Below are 19,559 nucleotides of genomic sequence, written 5' to 3' on the forward strand. Positions count from 1 at the left end.
ATATGGTTATATGTGATCATATTGATGTTGATATTAATGGAAAAAACTAAGAGAATCCATAAATTATTGCTATGTTGCAGTTCTCAATGAAAGTTTCTTTTGGGGGATTTAATAAAAAATATTCTTCATGGCATCTTTAGAGATCTTGAGTAAAGAGACATTTGATATTCTCAGACAGTGTTAAATATCATATTTTAGCATTTTATGTTATTCTTTTTGCACTTTTAATCAAAATTTAAGATTTTAAAAAATGCTGTACCAGAGAAACATTATGTAATTCATGAATTTCATCTTTCCCCCCCACTGTAACTATTAGGTAGAGGATGCACCTCATAGTGTCAGGGATCCAACTGGAGATGGCAAATAGCAGGCGATATAAGTGTTTACAACCAAAGCTATGAGGTACTTGTCATAAGGGATTCATCATAACGTATCTCATATCTGACAAAGGCACATAATAATCTTTTATTGCTTTCCATGCTTTGAGGGCTTTAATTTTTCAAAAGCCAACAAGCTCTTTTCACATTACTTTTACTTGAGCCTTAATGTGCCAAAAGATATACTTTCTGAAATAAATACTATTATGAGCTACTGAAAACCCCTCAAGGCAAAACAGGACACTTATTAACTATGACTTTATGAGGCGTCACACCTTGCATCTTGTGGAAGGCAAATAAAACCCTTATATCTGTCACTACCTTTTTCTTAATAGTTCACAGCTGCCATCGAAAAAAGCTTCTAGCAGTGGCTGGTCCATGAAAGAGAAATAAAATGCAGAGCAAAAGCGATTACAGAGCTATATTCTCCATGAGGTTGCAAATGCAGGTGTCAAGAGCTTCAGTAACATTCTTTCTCTGTCATTTGCCAAGTCTGTTTTCTATGGAAGAGACTACCACCAACCTTTCTTTTAACAGATGTGTCCCAGTGGCCAGCCTGAGAGCCAGCATCTATGCTGGTGAATTTTTGGCCCTGTTTTAGCTCCTGTTGCGGAGCACAGGCTCCGGACGCTCAGTGGCCATGGCTCACAGGCCCAGCCGCTCCGCAGCATGTGGGATCTTCCCGGACCGGGGCACAAACCTGTGTCCCCCGCATTGGCAGGTGGACTCTCAACCACTGTGCCACCAGGGAAGCCCTACAAAATTTATCAACTTTTTACCACCTCCATGATTACATCCAGAGGCAACCGCATCACTTCCCTGAATTATTTCAACACATGCATCTGTTTCCCCTTCTCCATTTCTCTTTTGCACCCCTCTGCTTTCCTAACCCACACGTAATCCCTACTGCAGAAAGAGCAATTTTTGTCAAATGAATATCTAACTATGTCACATCCCTACCCTCTTACTTCAAGACCCTTCAATGATTCTTCAATAGCCTCAGGATAAAGAAGAGAATTTTACATCACTTATAAGGATGGCTTTGTTAGGTCTTGGTTTGCCTGGAATAGTACCAATTTGTTGCAATTTCCGATTTATTTATTTATGGCATAATTATTAGTATCATCTCTTTCACTTTCAAAAGTGTATTGGTTTGGATAATACATTCTGTAATTACCCAATTTATAAGGTCCTTCATTATTTTGCCTTTCCGGGATTATTTCCACTTGTCTAAGCCTCAGATTATATGAGTAATTTCCCTAAAAATACTATTCCTACTTTCACTTCTGGGTCTTTGCACATTCTATTCCCTCTGTATAAATGGCTTCTCCTGCTTTTTGTCTGGCTGACTCCTATTTATTCTTTAGGTGTCCTAGGAAAATTAAAAAACCTTTTCTTCTTTTCCAAGACTGAGATATTGAGTCTCCTTTGTGTTCCCGTAACATTCCATATCCAGTTCTATAGTAGCACTTGTTCTATATTGTAGTTGTTTTTGTATTTGTTTCACCAACTAAACTGTAAACTGCTTAATGTTCAGATAATGACAGGCTCGCTGTTAAATCCCAGAGCATACACAGTCCGTAATACACAGTAGGTTTCTGAAAGATAGTTCCTAAATGACTGAACAATAAATAAATGAACAAATTGAAACTCTAGTAAAGAAGAGTTACTTTGGAGTAGCTGTATATTCAGGGAAGTTAAAAATTGTTTGCTGAAGCATTAATGCTTTATTGACTTCCAACTTCTCTGAAAGAGGGGAAGCTCACTTGAATTGGATAAGATTCTGTTCCTTTCTAAATCTGGAACACAACATATTCACAGTCTTTTGTGTTAACTTCATTAGGAAACTTCAGCCTTGGCAGTCCTCTGCTGTGAATATTCTAAATGGGAACCAAAAAATTCTGAGACTCTTTCATGATGCAGTTCTTTTTAGTTGGTGAATGGAGTAAGGATATTATTAGAAGTTGTTATTTTCTATTTGTCAATGGTAGACACAGTTAACAATCCATTTTGAGCCTCACTTTAACTAAAGAGAACATTTAGTGAGTGATTCATATAAGTTCTTGGAAGACTGTGATTTAAAACAAAATTAAATAAACCTCAAGATATATGTGTAAGATATTAAGAGCTGAGGTAGCTTGTAGTAAGAACTTATTGCCATTCGATGCATTTACTTATCGAAATATAAACATCAGTTTCTATATCTTAAATGAATCTAATCTTAAAAGAAATACTTTTGCTTAACAAATTAGGAACAGAAGAAAATGGTCATAAACTGATAAAAGATAACAATACTAACAAAAACCCTGTATAAAACATCATACTTAATTTTGAAATACAATGGCACAAAACAAGGCTTCTTGCTACCACTGTTTCATTCAAGACTGTCCCTTGATCTTAGCAAAACAAGGGAAGGGCTTCCCTGGTGGCGCAGTGGTTGAGAGTCCGCCTGCCGATGCAGGGGACATGGGTTCGTGCCCCGGTCTGGGAAGATCCCACATGCCGGGGAGAGGCTGGGCCCGTGAGCCATGGCTGCTGATGGCCGCTGAGCCTGCGCGTCCGGAGCCTGTGCTCCACAACGGGAGAGGCCACAGCAGTGAGAGGCCCGCATACCGCAAAAAAAAAAAACAAACAAAAAAAACAAACCAAGGGAAGAATAAAAACAAAACAAAAAAACCCACTGGGATTAATAAGAATGCTTAGAAAATTACTGGATACAAAATTGATAAAATAATCAATTGCATTTCTTTATGCCATTGATAAAGAAAAAATGAAAAAAAAAGTAAAATACCATTTAAAAACCATCAAAATATTGAGTATTTAGGAATAAATCTAACAAAACATGTGCAAGAACTTTATGGTAAAAATTGTAAATCTTTATTTAAATATGTCATAAAAGATCTAAATAAATGCAGACATACTCAACATATGTCATTGATTAATTACACAAGTGGTCCCATTTCTTCACTCCATGTTATATCGATGCCCTTTGCCATTTTATTCTTCAGTTCCTCTCACTATAGAGGTAATGTCTGTTTCACAACCAGTTGATACTAAGTTCAGGAATGGGATCTGTTGTAGCCAGTGGTGTGTATAGCAGGTTGATGATTGTTTGCCCAATGAGCTCCAAGTCCTAATCCCCAGAACTTGTGAATATTGTTACTTTTTATGGCAAAAGGGACTTTGCAGATGTGATTAAATTAGAGATCTGGAGATTGAGAGATTCTCCTGGATTATCTGGGGAGGCATGATATAATCAAAAAGGTCCTTATAAGATGGAAGGTGATATGAAGGTGGAAGCAGAGAAAGATTCGAAGATGCTGCACTGCTGGCTTGAAGATGGAGAAAGGGACCATGAACCAAGAAAAGCAAGAATGGAGGCAGCCTCTAGAAGCTGGAAAAGGCAAGGAAGCAGATCATCCTCTAGAGCCCACAGAAAAAAAACAGACTTACCAAAGCCTTGACTTTAGCCCAGTGAAACTTATTTCAGACTTCTGACCTCCAGAACAATAAGAAGATAAATCTATGTTGTTTGGAACCACGAAGTTTGCGGTAATTTGTTATAGCATCCATAGCAAATTAATTTAGTGTATAAGCAGACGGACACATGCAGAGGCTTGAAAAAGTACATGTCTGCCAGTGCTGTGAGAAGAAGTCCTGGTTAGTCAGTTAGTAACTTTACAAGAAAGAATTTATCAACATAGCTCTAAACTGGCAGTCAAGAGTTTTGATACTGAGAGTGTTCCACTGAGTGTCTGGTAAAAGTGATGGATAAAGATCAAAATCATGGCATTTCACAAAGAAATTTGGGACAACACTGGAAACTAGAAGACAATGGGGCACATTCTTAAAATTTCTAAGGGGAAATAATTTGCAAACTAGATTTTTATATCCAGCCAACTTATTAAGTAAGGATGTTCTTGAAATATACATATTTTCAGCCCTATGATCATCAAAATACTATATGTTCCATGCATCCTTTCTCAGGATGCTATGAATGTACTTCTCAAAATACAGATGTAAACAAGGAAACAAGAAGATATGGGATCAAGGAAAAAGAGAATTCAAGTGCGAGAGAGCTAATGATAGCAAAGCTGGGAGACACGAGTGGGCTTGGAAGGCTCTCTGTATTAGAACAGAATGGCTCAGGAACAGATAAAACTGATGGATTATCTGATGATTTTGAATATACTGAGTTGAAATTTACATTTGTGTCAGAGGGTTTCGGCATGAATTAGTGATGGTGATGCAGGATCGTAAGTGAGCAAGCAAATAATGGCAATAAAAACTAGGTCATACTAATTCCAGGGAGAAAAATGTTGAACAGATAGGAAATGTAATAATTGCTCTCTGGATGGCTCAGCTACAAATATTATTTAAATAATTATAAGATGTAAACATGGAACATAATCTAACCAAAATGAATGCTGTAACTATATTGAGATGGGGAGGGGGTGGAGTGGGGAGAAAGGTAAGTTTGGAAGGAGACGTGCATGAAAAGAGTTAAATTCTCATATTCTACAACAGCAAGTCAATAGAGGATGTCTAATAATCAAGAGCTAATAGTATAAAATATTTATTTAGAAATATGAATGCAAACATAAAAAAGAATAGCTCAAAGAAATGAATGTGGTGCCTCTGGGGCATCACAATTGCAAGTGGAAAGCGTAGAATGCACATCTATTATTTTTTGTTATAAACCTTGTAGGACTATTCGGCTTTTCAACTGTGTCCACACAAAACTTTTATACAACAAAATAATTTAAAAGTTTTGCTTCTTCTAGTTTCACTATTGTTATGAAATCAAAGGAATTAAAACATATCAGAAGACACATACTCCTGGGAATGAGAAAGATATAATTACTGGTGATATAATGAAAAAACAAAGTAGGTACAGGTTCTCTGCTTTGCCAACAACGAGCACATTTTTCCTCATCTACACAGTGAGGGAGTTGAATTAACTGCTGTCTAAGGCCTCTCTGAGCTGTAACATGCTGTTTCTCTGTTTCCATTGTCATGAATAGTGTGCAACAGTATGGAGCTCACATCCTTTTGCTTTTTTAGAAAAAACTGATGTGAACCATTAAAAAAAATCATAGAATCTACCAATTAATTAAGAAAACAAATAATTGCTAACAGGCAGATGGCAAAATTCTCACAAAGGACAAAGCAGATCAGTTGGGATAATGTACAACCCCATCCAAATGCAAAAGGTCCTGTGATGAGTGAATCCCGGCTTTTACAGAAATCCACCAGAGGTTTCCCTCAGGAACAGTAAACTGCAATAAGCATTTCTGTAGCATATATCACAACAGCCCCTAGGCTTTATATGCATACATGGCAAACTAACATCAAATGACTCAATCTTTAATTGGAATTTAACAAAATTAAAATATATTCCTTTTTTTGATATTTTTGAAAGGCATTTTCTTTCATACTTAGTTATCCACAACCTTTTCATCTAAACAGGAACCATAAAATATTAAAGCTGGAGGAGACCTTAGTCCAAACTTTCCATCTTACAGATGAAGAAATCAGGGGCCTGGGATGATTAACTGCTGTGCCCAAGGTCACACACAGTGATTAGCAGCATTGCCAAAATAAGGGCCCAGGTCTCTGACTCTACGGCACCATGTTGCACAAAACTACCTAATACAACCAGTATGAGTTTGTTACTAAAGTACAATAAATTGGGAGAAACAAAGTAAATATAAAAATGGAAGAAATGACTTAAGCTTAGGCTGCAAGTTCTTGGTGGATCTGTTAGAAAACAGAATCTGGAAGGCATTTAACCAAAAGCTTTACATCATCCACTGGGTTGTGCCAGCTTTTTAATTTGGCAGAAATAAAGAATATTCCCTGAAATCAAATACCCTCCCTAGGATTCTGGGCTATAATAAATTAATGAAGTGAGTTTCTCCTCTTTATTAGATTATCAGTGGCTACCATTTTCCAAGACAGAGATAATAAAACACCATACCATAAAATGCTCTATCAGCAAGTGTTTCTTTAGTGCCAAATAATTATTAATGCTGGGAATGAAATATGCTGGATTAGCTTTGGCAATGCATTTAAAAATCTCAGGCCCTGAAATCTCTACAGCCCCACGCCCCAATTTACCACACTTACGCTCTCAGCTGTATTTCTCTCTTCCTATTGCTTTCTGTAATAGAGAACTCTAGAATCAGAAAACTGGAAGCGTTTTATAGGGATTCACTAAGCTAGTAATTTAAGAACAAATAAAGTAAATTGCCTGAAAGAAACCATGATTGCTACCAGTGGTGAAAGCCTAACCTAAAAGTATTAGAAGACGATATCAAACTTTCCCCAATTGTTTTAGGGTCTGTCCTGTTTCAGAGTTACTTCCATGTTCTTTCAAACCCAGAGCATTCAAAAATGCATACTACTTATACAGACAGGTCCTTTGCAGAATCAATGACTAGATTCTCAGATAACAGATTCCATAAAAGTTGTGATCTACAAAGGTAGAAAATAATCTACAAGACTCCATGAAAACTGACTGTGTCTTTGCAAGTGGTTCAGATTAGCTGTCTGGAGGAATGAACAATACTTTCTGAGGGATTGTGGGTTTACACCTCCATACAGATTTGGTCTGACTATAGGGTGATCAACCTGAGCTTGTCCAGATTTTAGCACCAAAAGTCCTGAATCCCAGGGCACACCTCATTTCCAGGCAAACTGGGGCAATTGGTCCTCCATTGTATAAAGTGTTATTTCCCTAAATACAGTTTTTTAGGTATCCAAGTAGTTGAGGAAAATCATAGAATTAGATTTTCTCATAAAATAAAAAACATGCTTGAATCTTTTTATTTTTCTAAAATTTTTAATAGGTCTTTATTGGAGTATAATTGCTTCACAATACCGTGTTAGTTTCTGTTGCACAACAAAGCGAATCAGCCATATGCGTACACATGTCCCCATATCCCCTCCCTCTTGAGCCTCCCTCCCATCCTCCCTAACCCACCCCTCTAGATCATCGCAAAGCACCGAGGCGATCTCCCTGTGCTACGCTGCTGCTTCCCACCAGCCAACTATTTTACATTTGGTAGTGTATGTATATATGTTGATGCTACTCTCTCACTTCACCCCAGCTTAGCCCTCCCACCTCATGTCATCAAGTCCATTCTTTATGTCTACCTCTTTATTCCTGCCCTGCAACTAGGTTCATCAGTACCATTTTTTTTTTTAGATTCCACATATATGTGTTAGCATACGGTATTTGTTCTTCTCTTTCTGACTTACTTCACTCTGTATGACAGACTCTAGGTCCATCTACCTCACTACAAATAACTCAATTTTGTTTCTTTTTATGGCTGCGTAATATTCCATTGTATATATGCGCCACATCTTCTTTATACATTCATCTGTCGATGGATATTTAGGTTGGTTCCATGTCCTGGCTGTTGTAAATAGTGCTGCAATCTTAAGTAATAGAGATTTACTTTCATAACCTTTCGATGTCTAGCTGGTCATTCTGCATATGCTATGGACTTTGGGAAATGTACCATCTTGCTCTTTATTTATTTGCAATTTAAATGTTTCACCAGAAGCCAGGTGGGGAAGAGTGATGTGCAGAATGAGTCATCCTCAAAAGAGACATGTACAAAGAAAAACAAATCCTGAATAATGCTGCTAGGTTCTATTCTAATATACTTTCTATGAATTGCTATGCCTGTCATGTGTATGTCTTTAAACACAAGTTCTGTAAAAAGACTAATAAGATATTGGTAAAAACTTTGAATTTAAAATCATGAAATCTAAGATATTCTTAGTTGAACGAACGAAATACTTGTGCCTATATTTCCTATGTCATCACTTTTACAGTTTTGTGGGACAGGATTTACCAATAAATATCTACATTATTTTGTAACCCTTCCTTTTCAGTTATAATTGGTTTGTTTTGAGAGTCCATTGCATATGGTGATCGGTATATAAGTCCCAAACCTTTCCTGTTGTCTTGTGGGGATTTTTTTGTCATTGTTTTTTGTTTGTTTTCTCACTGAACTAAAATGGCAACATGGTTCAGTAAGAAAAGCACATGCCTGGAGTAAGACCTGAGTTCAATTCCTCTCTTGACCATCTACCAGCCACATAATTTTTAACAATGCCTAAACGTCCCTGAACCTCTAATTTTTCATCTGTAAATTGAAGGATTTCACCAATCTGGGCTGAAAGCATTGCTTATATCTTATGCATCTATGTGCCAAGAAGGGTCTTGTTCAAATGCTCTCAGACTTCAGACAGAGTTTTGCACACTCATAGGCGTTGGTGAGGATTTTGTGGCAACCTATTCTCTGTATAGCCTTTAAAGACTGGGTCTGTTAAATAGAAAGAGATGACCCAACTCAACACATACATGCACATGTACACAAACAAATGCACTGTCTTTGCTTATCTTTGAAAAGTCCTACTTGGTGGGTATTTTTTTCTTTTTTCCAGGTGTACATGGAACTGGTTTGTGTAAAGCACTTGTGGAATGCTTCAAAAGTCTCAAGAGGTCTTAGAGCATGGCTGAGGCTTGCATGAGTTAAGAGTTCCACATGATCACTTGTCCATGGGCCAATAAAGCCATTTCCTGGGCTCATTTTTAAAAACAGTGTCAAGAACATGATACTCCTGTGGGATATAGTAGAAGACACTTTCGGCTTCTCTGTCTGTCTCTCTTTAACCCTCAGACATGAGATCTAAAAATGTACAAGGCAAAAAAACAATCAAAACAAAACAAAACCAAAAAACAATTTACCTGACTAGGAAAACAAAGGGCTTGTTTGGGACACTGTGTGGGGTATGCCTGCCAGCAGTGTTCAAAGTCATTCAGTTTAAACTGTAAGTGACCACAGTTGCAAAAACTGTTGTAATCACTCACTCCACACTTGTTTTCATTCAAGAGGCAAATGAGAAGGCTTTCACAGGCACAAGCCTAAGGAAGGCAGGATAGCAAAGGGACTAAGGAGATGGGCTTTGGAGCCTAGAGAGCAGGATTCAACTCCCAGCCTAGACCCTCACCAGCTGGTAGACTTTGGCAAGTTACACGACCATCCTAACTAAGCCTTTATTTTCTCATATACAAAATGAGGATATTGTTTACCTGATGGTTGTAATAAAGATTAACAGCCTAATATATGAAAAATCCTGCTACTTACCTTGTACTGAGGGTTCAGTATATGAAAGCCACTATTAAGAAGGCATTTTTAGTTAATTTTATTGAATACTTACTATATGCCAAGTGTTGTTCAAAGCCCATCACATGATTTAACTCATTATCTTCACAAGAACCTTGTGAATTAAATACCATTATCATCTCACTTTTATAAATGAGAAAATGGGGGCAAGGATAAATTAAATATCTTGCCTAAATTTTCTTGCGTAAAGAATTTGTATTTTGATGATCTTCAATGTTTCAAAACATACTGCATTCTGTAATCTACTTCGTAAAAGCTAATAGAGGTGTAACCACACTTTATAAGTGAGGCCAGGATTCAAACATGCGATGTTTGGATCTAGATGTCCTTTGGTTAATGTTTCTGGAAAGCCTATGTTTCTCCTAAGAGTAAAAAGATTTGGATGGAAAATGTATTCCACCTCTTATATGTCAAACAGTTTGCAAATGACGATTCTTTTTCTGGAAAGTTTGCAAATGACAATGCTTGTTCTGTGAAAATACAATAGCAGTAAGTTTTAACATAAACAAGGTGAAAATTAAGGGAAGTATCTCAGAACTCATGGGGGAAAGGGTACATATTTATTAGATTTGTAGAGTACCCACAGAATGCAATGTATTTTGAAGTATTTAAGGACATCAAAATAGAAATTCTTTACGTGAGAAAAACTTATAATCATAAAGTCTTTCATGTTCGTTCAGAGCCAAAGAATACCACTTTTGTTTGTTGCTTTGCTTGTTTTGTTTTTTATGAGCTGAACAAGGAAAGTAATTGAATTTCTCTTGTAAACCCAAGCAGTGCCTAGGATACTCTCTGATTATATGCTGATATCCTCTAAAGTCAGAGTCAAACATTTTGCTTTTTCACTAATGCAGTTATTAATTACTATGGTCTGGGGCTAAAGAGTATACGGATCTTCTTCTGGAAGCTTTCCCAGGGATGTGTAATCGGAAAATCAAATACCCAAGTAAAGTGGTACATAGTGGTGGTGTTCTTTTGGATGCTCTGCTGGTTTTGCCTTTTAAAGCAATCACTCTGCAGATCTGGAAAGGTTAGAAGCGGCAGGGTAGGGGTGGGCTATTCAATCCACAACCGCATTATACTAAAATTATGGTAATAACTTGGTTAACCATGTCTCTTCTGCCCATCTCTGCCTATGTTCTGCATCCTTACCCTTCCTTCATCTGAAACTCTGAAATCCCATTTTCAAGCCCTATCCTCTCATCCTCTTTTAACTCTTGCTTTTAACAAAATCGACTTCATTTTTTAGAGCAGTATTAGGTTCACAGCAATACTGAGCATAAGGTAGAAGATCTCCCAAATATCCCCTCCCTTCACACATGCATAGCTTGCCCCGTTATCAACATCACTCACCAGAGTGGCGCACTTGTTACAACTGATGAACCTATGCGGACACATCATTATCACCCATAGTCTATAGTTTACATTAAGGTTCACGCTTACATTCTGTGGATGTGAATAAATGTGTGATGACATGTATCCATCATTATAGTATCCTACAAAGTAACTTTACCATCTTAAAAATCCACCTATTCATCCCTCCTTCCTTCCTAGCTCCTGGCACCCTGATCCTTTTACTAGCTCCATAATTTTGAACACTTTGTTTCTGTCTTGCCTGTACTTTAATCTCATTTAAAAATCTGATCCCTCAATTTCTTTTTTTTCCTCCATTTTGCCAGTCTTACGATGGCTTAAACTGCAATCATCAAACAATGCAGACCCCAAGGTCAATCACTTCTACTTGTCTTTGTCAGCACCCTTAAATCCAGATTTCCTTGTCTTTTCCCATGTTTGCTCAACCACCAAGCAATTTAGTGCCTATCTGATCACTGCTTTTCTTTGCCAGCCTCAGAAGGCCATGCCTTCATTATTTGTGGAGATGGGCCTCCAGGTGTAAGTCTAGAGATGAAGCTCTTCCTAAACAAGTTATGTTCTGATGAAGTCATCTGGATGGGCTGGGTACCTGCTTCAGTTTCCAAAGTTGGCCTGTCAACGTCAGACTCAGATGGTTTGTCTTGCTCTGCTTCTAACGCTTCTATAGATTAGATTTGACACTTACTTCTGGCTTATCCTCGTGCCTTACAACCACATCACACATACTCTTAACACTTTTTATGTTTTCTAGATTTCTAAGTTAGATTTTGCATCCTACCCATGGACTCTCAGAAGCTAACCTTAGCTCACCTATAGTATTTGCTTCTCTGTTATCTCGAGTTACAGCTTAAAGTCATCTTGTCCCATGAAATTAAAATAGCGTAGCCTTGCACAGATTGGTTGTCACTAAAGGGAAAAAAAATTGCATAATTGTGAGAATTGATGTCTGCATATGTGAAATGGACTTCAGGCAGACCTGAAATATGAGGTTTCTAAATGATAGTTATGGCAAGGAAGTTGACCTTTGATTTATCCAGTCTCAAGCTAAGAACTCAGAAATGTTCTCGGTTGTTTTCCTGAATCTAGTTCCTAGGCAGGAATGTATTCCGTCTTTCCAATCATCAATTACAATTAGATGGAGGACGGGCTAGAGGTAATTTAAACTCCATAACAAATATAGGAAAGACAAACTTCTTTAACTGGTACGATCCTCTGTCCGTGTAGATGATGTTATCAGTAGTATTTTGCCCTTTGAGGAGATGTGGGGAATTGGTTACCATCTCTTTGCCTATTGTTTTGTATAAATTTTGTGTTTGCTTTCATATTTTTTTAATAAACAAATTATGTAGATTTTAATCATGTCTTTTGGTTTCTTTCTGCCCATCACATCACCATTCTATTTTGTGACAAGCACACGGTGTATTTTTGGTTTTTAAACTCAAATGCTTAGAGCTTCAGAACACTTATTTTTTTAATTGAACTTTTAAAAAAGTTTTTATTTTAGTTCTTTATTTTTTGGCTGCGTTGGGTCTTTGTTGCTGCGTGCGGGCTTTCTCTAGTTGTGGCGAGAGGGGGCTACTCTTCATTGCAGTGCACGGGCTTCGCATTGCGGTGGCTTCTCTTACTGCGGAGCACGGGCTCTAGGTGCACAGGCTTCAGTAGTTGTGGCTCGCAGGCTCTAGAGCACAGGCTCAGTAGTTGTGGCGCATGGGCTTAGTTGCTCCACGGCATGTGGGATCTTCCCGGACCAGGGCTCGAACCCGTGTCCCCTGCATTGGCAGGCGGATTCTTAACCACTGCACCACCAGGGAAGCCCCAGAACACTTTTTTCACCTCTTGTTGGCCCCTTCTTCCACCACCACTACTGTCAGATTTCTAATGCACCCTAGCTCATTAACAGTCTGGGTAACTTCAATTTGTATTTATTATTACATTATGTTGGTTTATATGTCTGTCCTATTAGAAGCTGAACTTTTCAAAAGAAAGGACCGTACCTTGTTCAGCTTTCTTACTCTAGTGCCTAGAGTATAACTGAATGTGTTGTAAATTGGTCAATGTTCTATTAGATCTTCCTTTTTTCTTTTTTAGATCTTCCTATTTTAATGCCACATATTTAGTATTTTTGGAAAGTCATGCATCTTTATATCTATATTCCTTTGTCATTTGAGACTCTTAGTAGAGTCACATGCTACGTTCAGAAGACCTTCTCTACAGCTAACATAGCTAACATACATGGACAAAGCTACAGTGTTAGGATGCAAATAATACTGAACTTGAAATCAGAGGGGACTGAGCTCCAGTCCAGTTCATTGGTTGTGTGGCCTCAGCGAAGAACTATTTAAATTGCCCATGCTTCAGCTTCCTTATCTCCAAAATGAGGGAGCTGAACTAGTATTCATTTGCTTCTAGTTACGTTAATGTTTTGATTTGTCCATACTTAAGGAAAATGCTGTTTTGACTGCATCTCTTTGACGACTTAATAAAAGTTTGTTTTTGAATTGTACAGACAATTCAATTTCTTGACAAAGGAGTTAGCCAAATTTTATTATCCACAGACTGATAGTTTCTGGTATAAATGAAATTGTTCATTTTCTTTTCTTCTCTTTTTATGGGATGAGATATCTTGAGTCAGTGTTTAAGCTTTCAAAATAAACCCCAAATGTATGTCAAAATTTACTGGTCGACAGACCTCAGTATTTCTAACCTCCTTTAGTTAAAAAAAAAAAATACCTTCAATGCTAAAATATGTGAGTAAAATTCATGATAATTTTCATTTTTCCTGACACTGATATTTTGGTTACGTCACCTGATGTAAGCCACTTAAGTTCTTTCCAAGGGAGCCCCTCATCTTTAAAATGGACGGGGTGTGGGTACACTTAACTCACATGGGGGCTAGGAGGATTAAGCGAGATATTAAGTATGAAAGCACCGTGAAAACATTAAGCATGAAGGGAACATAATTCATTATTGTTTTGAAATATGTAAATCAAAGCTCCTAAATTTTACTACCTTTTTAGCCCCAAATAATTTATTAAGACGTAACTTACTTAAACGGAATGACTTATAGGAAGATTTCAGGCAATCTTTAGTCTCTGTGCTCAGAATCCACTGACCATCTTTTCCCCTTGTTAATTAAGCAGAGGGAGCTGCAGGCTCAGCAGCCCACGTGCTGACTGTCTACAGGCTTGTGGCTCCCCTATCCCTCTCCTGCTCCTTGCCCATGATGCTGACCGTAGGGGCGTGTTCCAGCCCATTCCATTCCCTGTAGGCATTCTTCTACAACTCGCTTCATAGCTGCAAAGCACATGGCTTTTCCTCTTGTCAGACTGTATTCTGGTTGCAGTCAGCCTAAGTGCCATTAATTGCCCATTTTCTGACAGTGTCAAATCACTGCTCTGGCCTCTGTGAACCTTGGATCAGGTTCAGTCATACTCAAGTTCTCCAAGTATAAAGCCTGAATCCTTCATCTGCACTGCCAAATGTATATTGGATTCTAAGTGATTCTGCTTTCAAGGTATTTTCTTTAAATTATACAAGGATTGTAGGATGGGTTGAGACTAAGCATGTGTTGCTTTAGTTGAAAAAGAAAACCAGGGGAAAGGGTTATTTAAGTAAATACAAGGACTTTATAATGAATTTCTATGCTGCCCGGCATGCAATTTTCTTTATTTAATTATTTTTTGTAATAAAATAGCTAGAAAGAGATATTTCAGTTTTCTTCTGAAGGCTTTAAGTTTCAGAATGGAGCAGAATGCAATTATTTTTTCTTTCATGCTGGTTGCTGCCGGGGCTGGGATTTAATTAGGACCAAAATTTTAAGGCACTAATGTGTCCTCGGGCCAAATTACCCAGGACAATTTGTAGAAGACCATATTCATACAGACCTTCCTATAAAATAGAGTCTTTTATTTAGAATAATTCAGTGTTCGAAAAGATACAGAATAGGCAGGAAAAATAATAAAGGGAATTCACTAGCTTATTAGTGGCTCTTAAATTTTTCCGCTATCACCACTTCACATCACATTTAGAGAAAAAGGAAAGGAGGGAGAGAGAGCATGTACGATCATTTAAAAATACTTCTTTGTTGGAAAAAACAACAGCATTACAGTGGAGAAATCCAGCAGACACCACTTTGTTCAGCTGATCAAAGTTAGCATCAACAGTAACGAGAATAAGCAACATCGGTCTCTTGGTACAACGCACTGAGGAAGGTACAAAGTCACTGCTCCGGCACTCCTACCCAAAATAAATAATCTAAATTTAATCATGAGGGAAAAAAATCAGACAACCCCAAACAAAGAGATTTTATACAAAATAACTGTGCTTTTCAAAAGTGTCAGTCATGAAAAGGAAAGGAAAATTGTCCCAGATTAAGGAGCCTCACGTACCAACTAAATGTACTCTGTGATTCCGGGTTGGATCCTGGCCCAGAAAAAGTATATTGATAGCAACTGACAAAAATGGAATAAGTTCTTTAGGTTAATTAATTGTATTGTATCAATATTTCCTGATTTTGAAAATTTTAATGTTGTTATGTACGACGTTAACATTTTGGGAAGCTATGAAGCTTTGTACTATTTTTGTGACATTTTGTAAGTCTGAAATGAGTTCAATCTGAATTTTTTTTTAAATAAAAATTGCAAATTTAAAACCACAGGTCATTGGACCTGTGCTAAGATCACACAGTGGTAAGTGGTGTCCCATTCAGAGCTCCACCCTGATTTCCAAAGTCATGCTGCTGAGAACACAGAAAAAGGCAACTGCAGTGTGTTTCACACTTAAGGTTTTATATTATAGTACTATATCGAACACCACGTTTATCATTTTACATAAAAGACACCACTGTCAGTAGGAAATGGCACTAACCATTTATTTGAAAGGACTCCTAAATTTGGCCCTATCATTTTATATGTAGGGATATGGCCTGAATTGCCATACTGAATTTCCAAAAACAAAATAATTATTTATTACAATTTTTTTCTTCTAAATCTATACCCTTTCTCTGCATTTTAGGGTAAATTAGTAGGAAAAACACTCTCAATGAGGCACAATCCCCTTGATATTTTTCTCTAAGTGTCCTGAGGATTGCAGACCCCAACCCTTGATGCCACACAGAATTTTATCAACATTCAAGTTAGAAATAACAAGGTAAGGTGACTTACCTTGCTGATTTTGTTTCTGAGCAAACAATATTTCGCTTGGTATAAAAATCAGTAAGATTAAAAACTCTATTAAACAGATTTGAATGACTCATGTATTTTATTTTTACCTAGAATATAACATCAATTGCTATAGATAGCTAAACATTAAGTACTTGATTTATCATGGAAAACTGTTTTTTCCCATGAATCTTACAATGTGAAAAATAGTTCAGCTGAGCTGGCTCTGAAAACTCACAATTTTCCAAAAGGATAAACTGGACCAAATCAGAACAGTGATGTCCATCATAAACTACTGTAGCTCAAACTCTTAACACCAGTTCATCCAAATGTTCGTGTCACAAGATAAGACTATCGACAAACTGATCTCATGATAACTCATACCAAAGATGAGTTCCAAAGATAAGGCCACTGACAGTTCTAGCAACTCCCCAGTTTGCAAATTCTGACCAACATTGTCAGAATTCTGCCAAGACTGAATCCTGTAAGTATCCTTTTTGTACACTATCCCTTTTGAGATGCCTTCTTCACTGTTACCCGTGAGGCGCAGTTTCTCAGGCTACAGCAAGTAATAAACCTAACTTTGTTGTCTACTGATGTGTTTCTGGAATTCTTTACCTGAGAGGCATTGGTAAATGTTATTTTAGAGAGTCATTTTAATCAGCAGAATTTTATTCTGTAATTTTAGGAGCTGTAAGCAATGAGTTTCTTCAGGCTGCCCAACGCCTTGAAAAACAGTTAAGCACAGAGCCAAGAGGAAAATGAGTACCTATGTTACACAAGAAATAGAATAAAATCTCCCATGTTGGGAACTGGGAGGATCCAAAACACATCCATAACACTCTATTAATGTGAGGAATGAAGAGCAATTCTGTCCTAGAGATGATCTGAACGATGGCTCTCCACCTTGGCTGCCTACGAGAATTATTTAAAGGGCTTTAAAAATACTGATTTCCCAGGGACCATGTTGGACCAATTTAACTAGAATCTCTGTAAATGAGGCCCAGGAATCTATATCTTAAAAGCTTCTTACAATGATTCAAATGTGCAGCCAAGTGTTGAGAATCACTACTTCAGGGTGTTCACATAACATTCTACTCTAATGCTTATTATAATGTTCATTAAATGCTAATGCATTCAACTACCCATCAGTTTAAAAACACTGTGTGACTTGGTATAAAGCACCACAGTTTACAAAAGGAGGAAGAGAGTCGATCATTTAAGAAATTCCCTGACTTAGGATAAATCTGATGGAAACATAATAAAACCTGATAGCAAAATCTGAATTTAGAATGGCTTCTTCCTGGCACATAGGATGTTTCTGAGAACTGGAAAGAATGGACTTTCCAGAAGATGAAGCTTCTGGATAAATATATACAGAGCAGAGAAGGAGGAATTAGGTACCCTCTTAACAGACACATCAACTTGGAGACAAAATGAGGTGGCAAATGTCAGGGGCAGGTGGTCTTTCCCGCCTCCAGGACATTGCTGGGTCCCACTCCACGCTCATTTAATATATATCCAGGGAAGGCCAGGAGCTACAAAACTGGGGAGATAAAGATGCTGCCTTCACAAAATGTTATATAATGATCTCCAGAGCCAATATTAATGCCTTTTGGATCAGTTCTGGTTTTGAATTTATGTGTCTTGTGGTACGCGGGCCTCTCACTGTTGTGGCCTCTCCCGTTGCGGAGCACAGGCTCCGGACGCGCAGGCTCAGCGGCCATGGCTCACGGGCCCAGCCGCTCCGCGGCATGTGGGATCTTCCCGGACCGGGGCACGAACCCATGTGCCCTGCATCGGCAGGCGGGGTCTCAACCACTGCGCCACCAGGGAAGCCCTGGATTTATGGATAGTGCTGTTTCCTTCAATGAGTTTGAATAATCAAGGGCTTGACCATTATAAAAATAAAGTTCAAGAATGATCCAAGCTGGAATGAGGCAACAACTGATGCAGTCCCTGAAAGAGTCCTCTAAAGATTTGTCAAAACACAGCTCTTGGAGGCTGAGATGAACGTACACACGTTATGTGCCACATCTATAGTCAACAGCTAGTATAACAGTGGGAAGGAAATGTAGTTGAAAACATCATCAAGTTGTATTAAAACACTCCGAAAACCTCACACCAGTCAGAACGCCATCATCAAAAAATCGACAAACAATAAATGCTGGAGCGGGTGTGGAGAAAGGGAACCCTCTTGCACTGTTGGTGGGAATGTAAATTGATACAGCCGCTATGGAGAAGAGTATGGAGGTTCCTTAAAAAAATCAAAATAGAACTACCATACGACCCAGCAATCCCACTATTGGGCATATACCCTGAGAAAACCATAATTCAAAAAGAGTCATGTACCACAATGTTCACTGCAGCTCTATTTACAATAGCCAGGACATGGAAGCAACCTAAGTGTCTACTGACAGATGAATGGATAAAGGAGATGTGGCACATATATACAATGCAATATTACTCAGCCATAAAATGAAATGAAATTGAGTTATTTGTAGTGAGGTGGATGGACCTAGAGTCTGTCATACAGAGTGAATTAAGTCAGAAGGAGAAAAACAAATACTGTATGCTAACACATATATATGGAATCTAAAAAAAAAAAAGTGGTTATGAAGAACCTAGGGGCAGGACAGGAATAAAGACGCAGATGTAGAGAATGGACTTGAGGACACGGGGAGGGGGAAGGGTAAGCTGTGACGAAGTGAGAGAGTGGCATGGACTTATATACACTACCAAATGTAAAATAGATAGCTAGTGGGAAGCAGCCGCATAGCACAGGGAGATCAGCTTGGTGCTTTGTGAACACCTAGAGGGATGAGATAGGCAGGGTGGGAGGGAGAGGCAAGAGGGAGGAGATATGCGGATATATGTATTTGTATAGTTGATTCACTTCATTATAAAGCAGAAACTAACACACCGTTGTAAAGCAATTATACTCCAATAAAGATGTTAAAAAAAAAAAAAGAAACACTCTGAAAAATGCTTTTGTGTAGCACCTTATGCCTAGTAGTCTGCAGATAAAGGAGAGGAGTGAACAAAACATTCAGAGCAACTCAGAAATGACCATAATAACAAAAATACAACATTAATGGCACGATCATACGTGTAATTATGCATAACTTTGTATCTCAGGGAACATCCCTGAAAGTGAAAGTATAGGCTATTTCATTTCTAATTAGGTCTTTGAAAGCTGTCTTAACTCCTAGGAAGTGTTTTGATGCTTTACATGTATAGAAAACATATATTGTGAAAACGCACAAATCATAAAATTTGAGTCAAACGATGTCACATAATTTGCTAACTATTCTACAACTGTTAGATAAATACATAAACTATATAAAGCGTTTCTATGGTAATTAAACTCTGAAAGAGCCAGGATAAACTAGTTTGGGTAGTAACCACAAACATCTCAGGAGCTTAGCTCAAGAAATGTTTATTTG

The 19,559-nt window shown here is 37.9% G+C and overlaps 1 protein-coding gene across 12 annotated transcripts in view; it reads right to left on the reverse strand.

Annotated features, from left to right (window-relative positions):
* BANK1 (B cell scaffold protein with ankyrin repeats 1) overlaps positions 1-19,559 on the reverse strand; it is a 417,427-nt gene that overhangs the window by 80,191 nt on the left and 317,677 nt on the right. The window lies entirely within an intron of this gene.

Source organism: Stenella coeruleoalba (genome assembly GCF_951394435.1).
Source record: "Stenella coeruleoalba genome assembly, chromosome: 4".
NCBI lineage: Eukaryota > Metazoa > Chordata > Mammalia > Artiodactyla > Delphinidae > Stenella > Stenella coeruleoalba.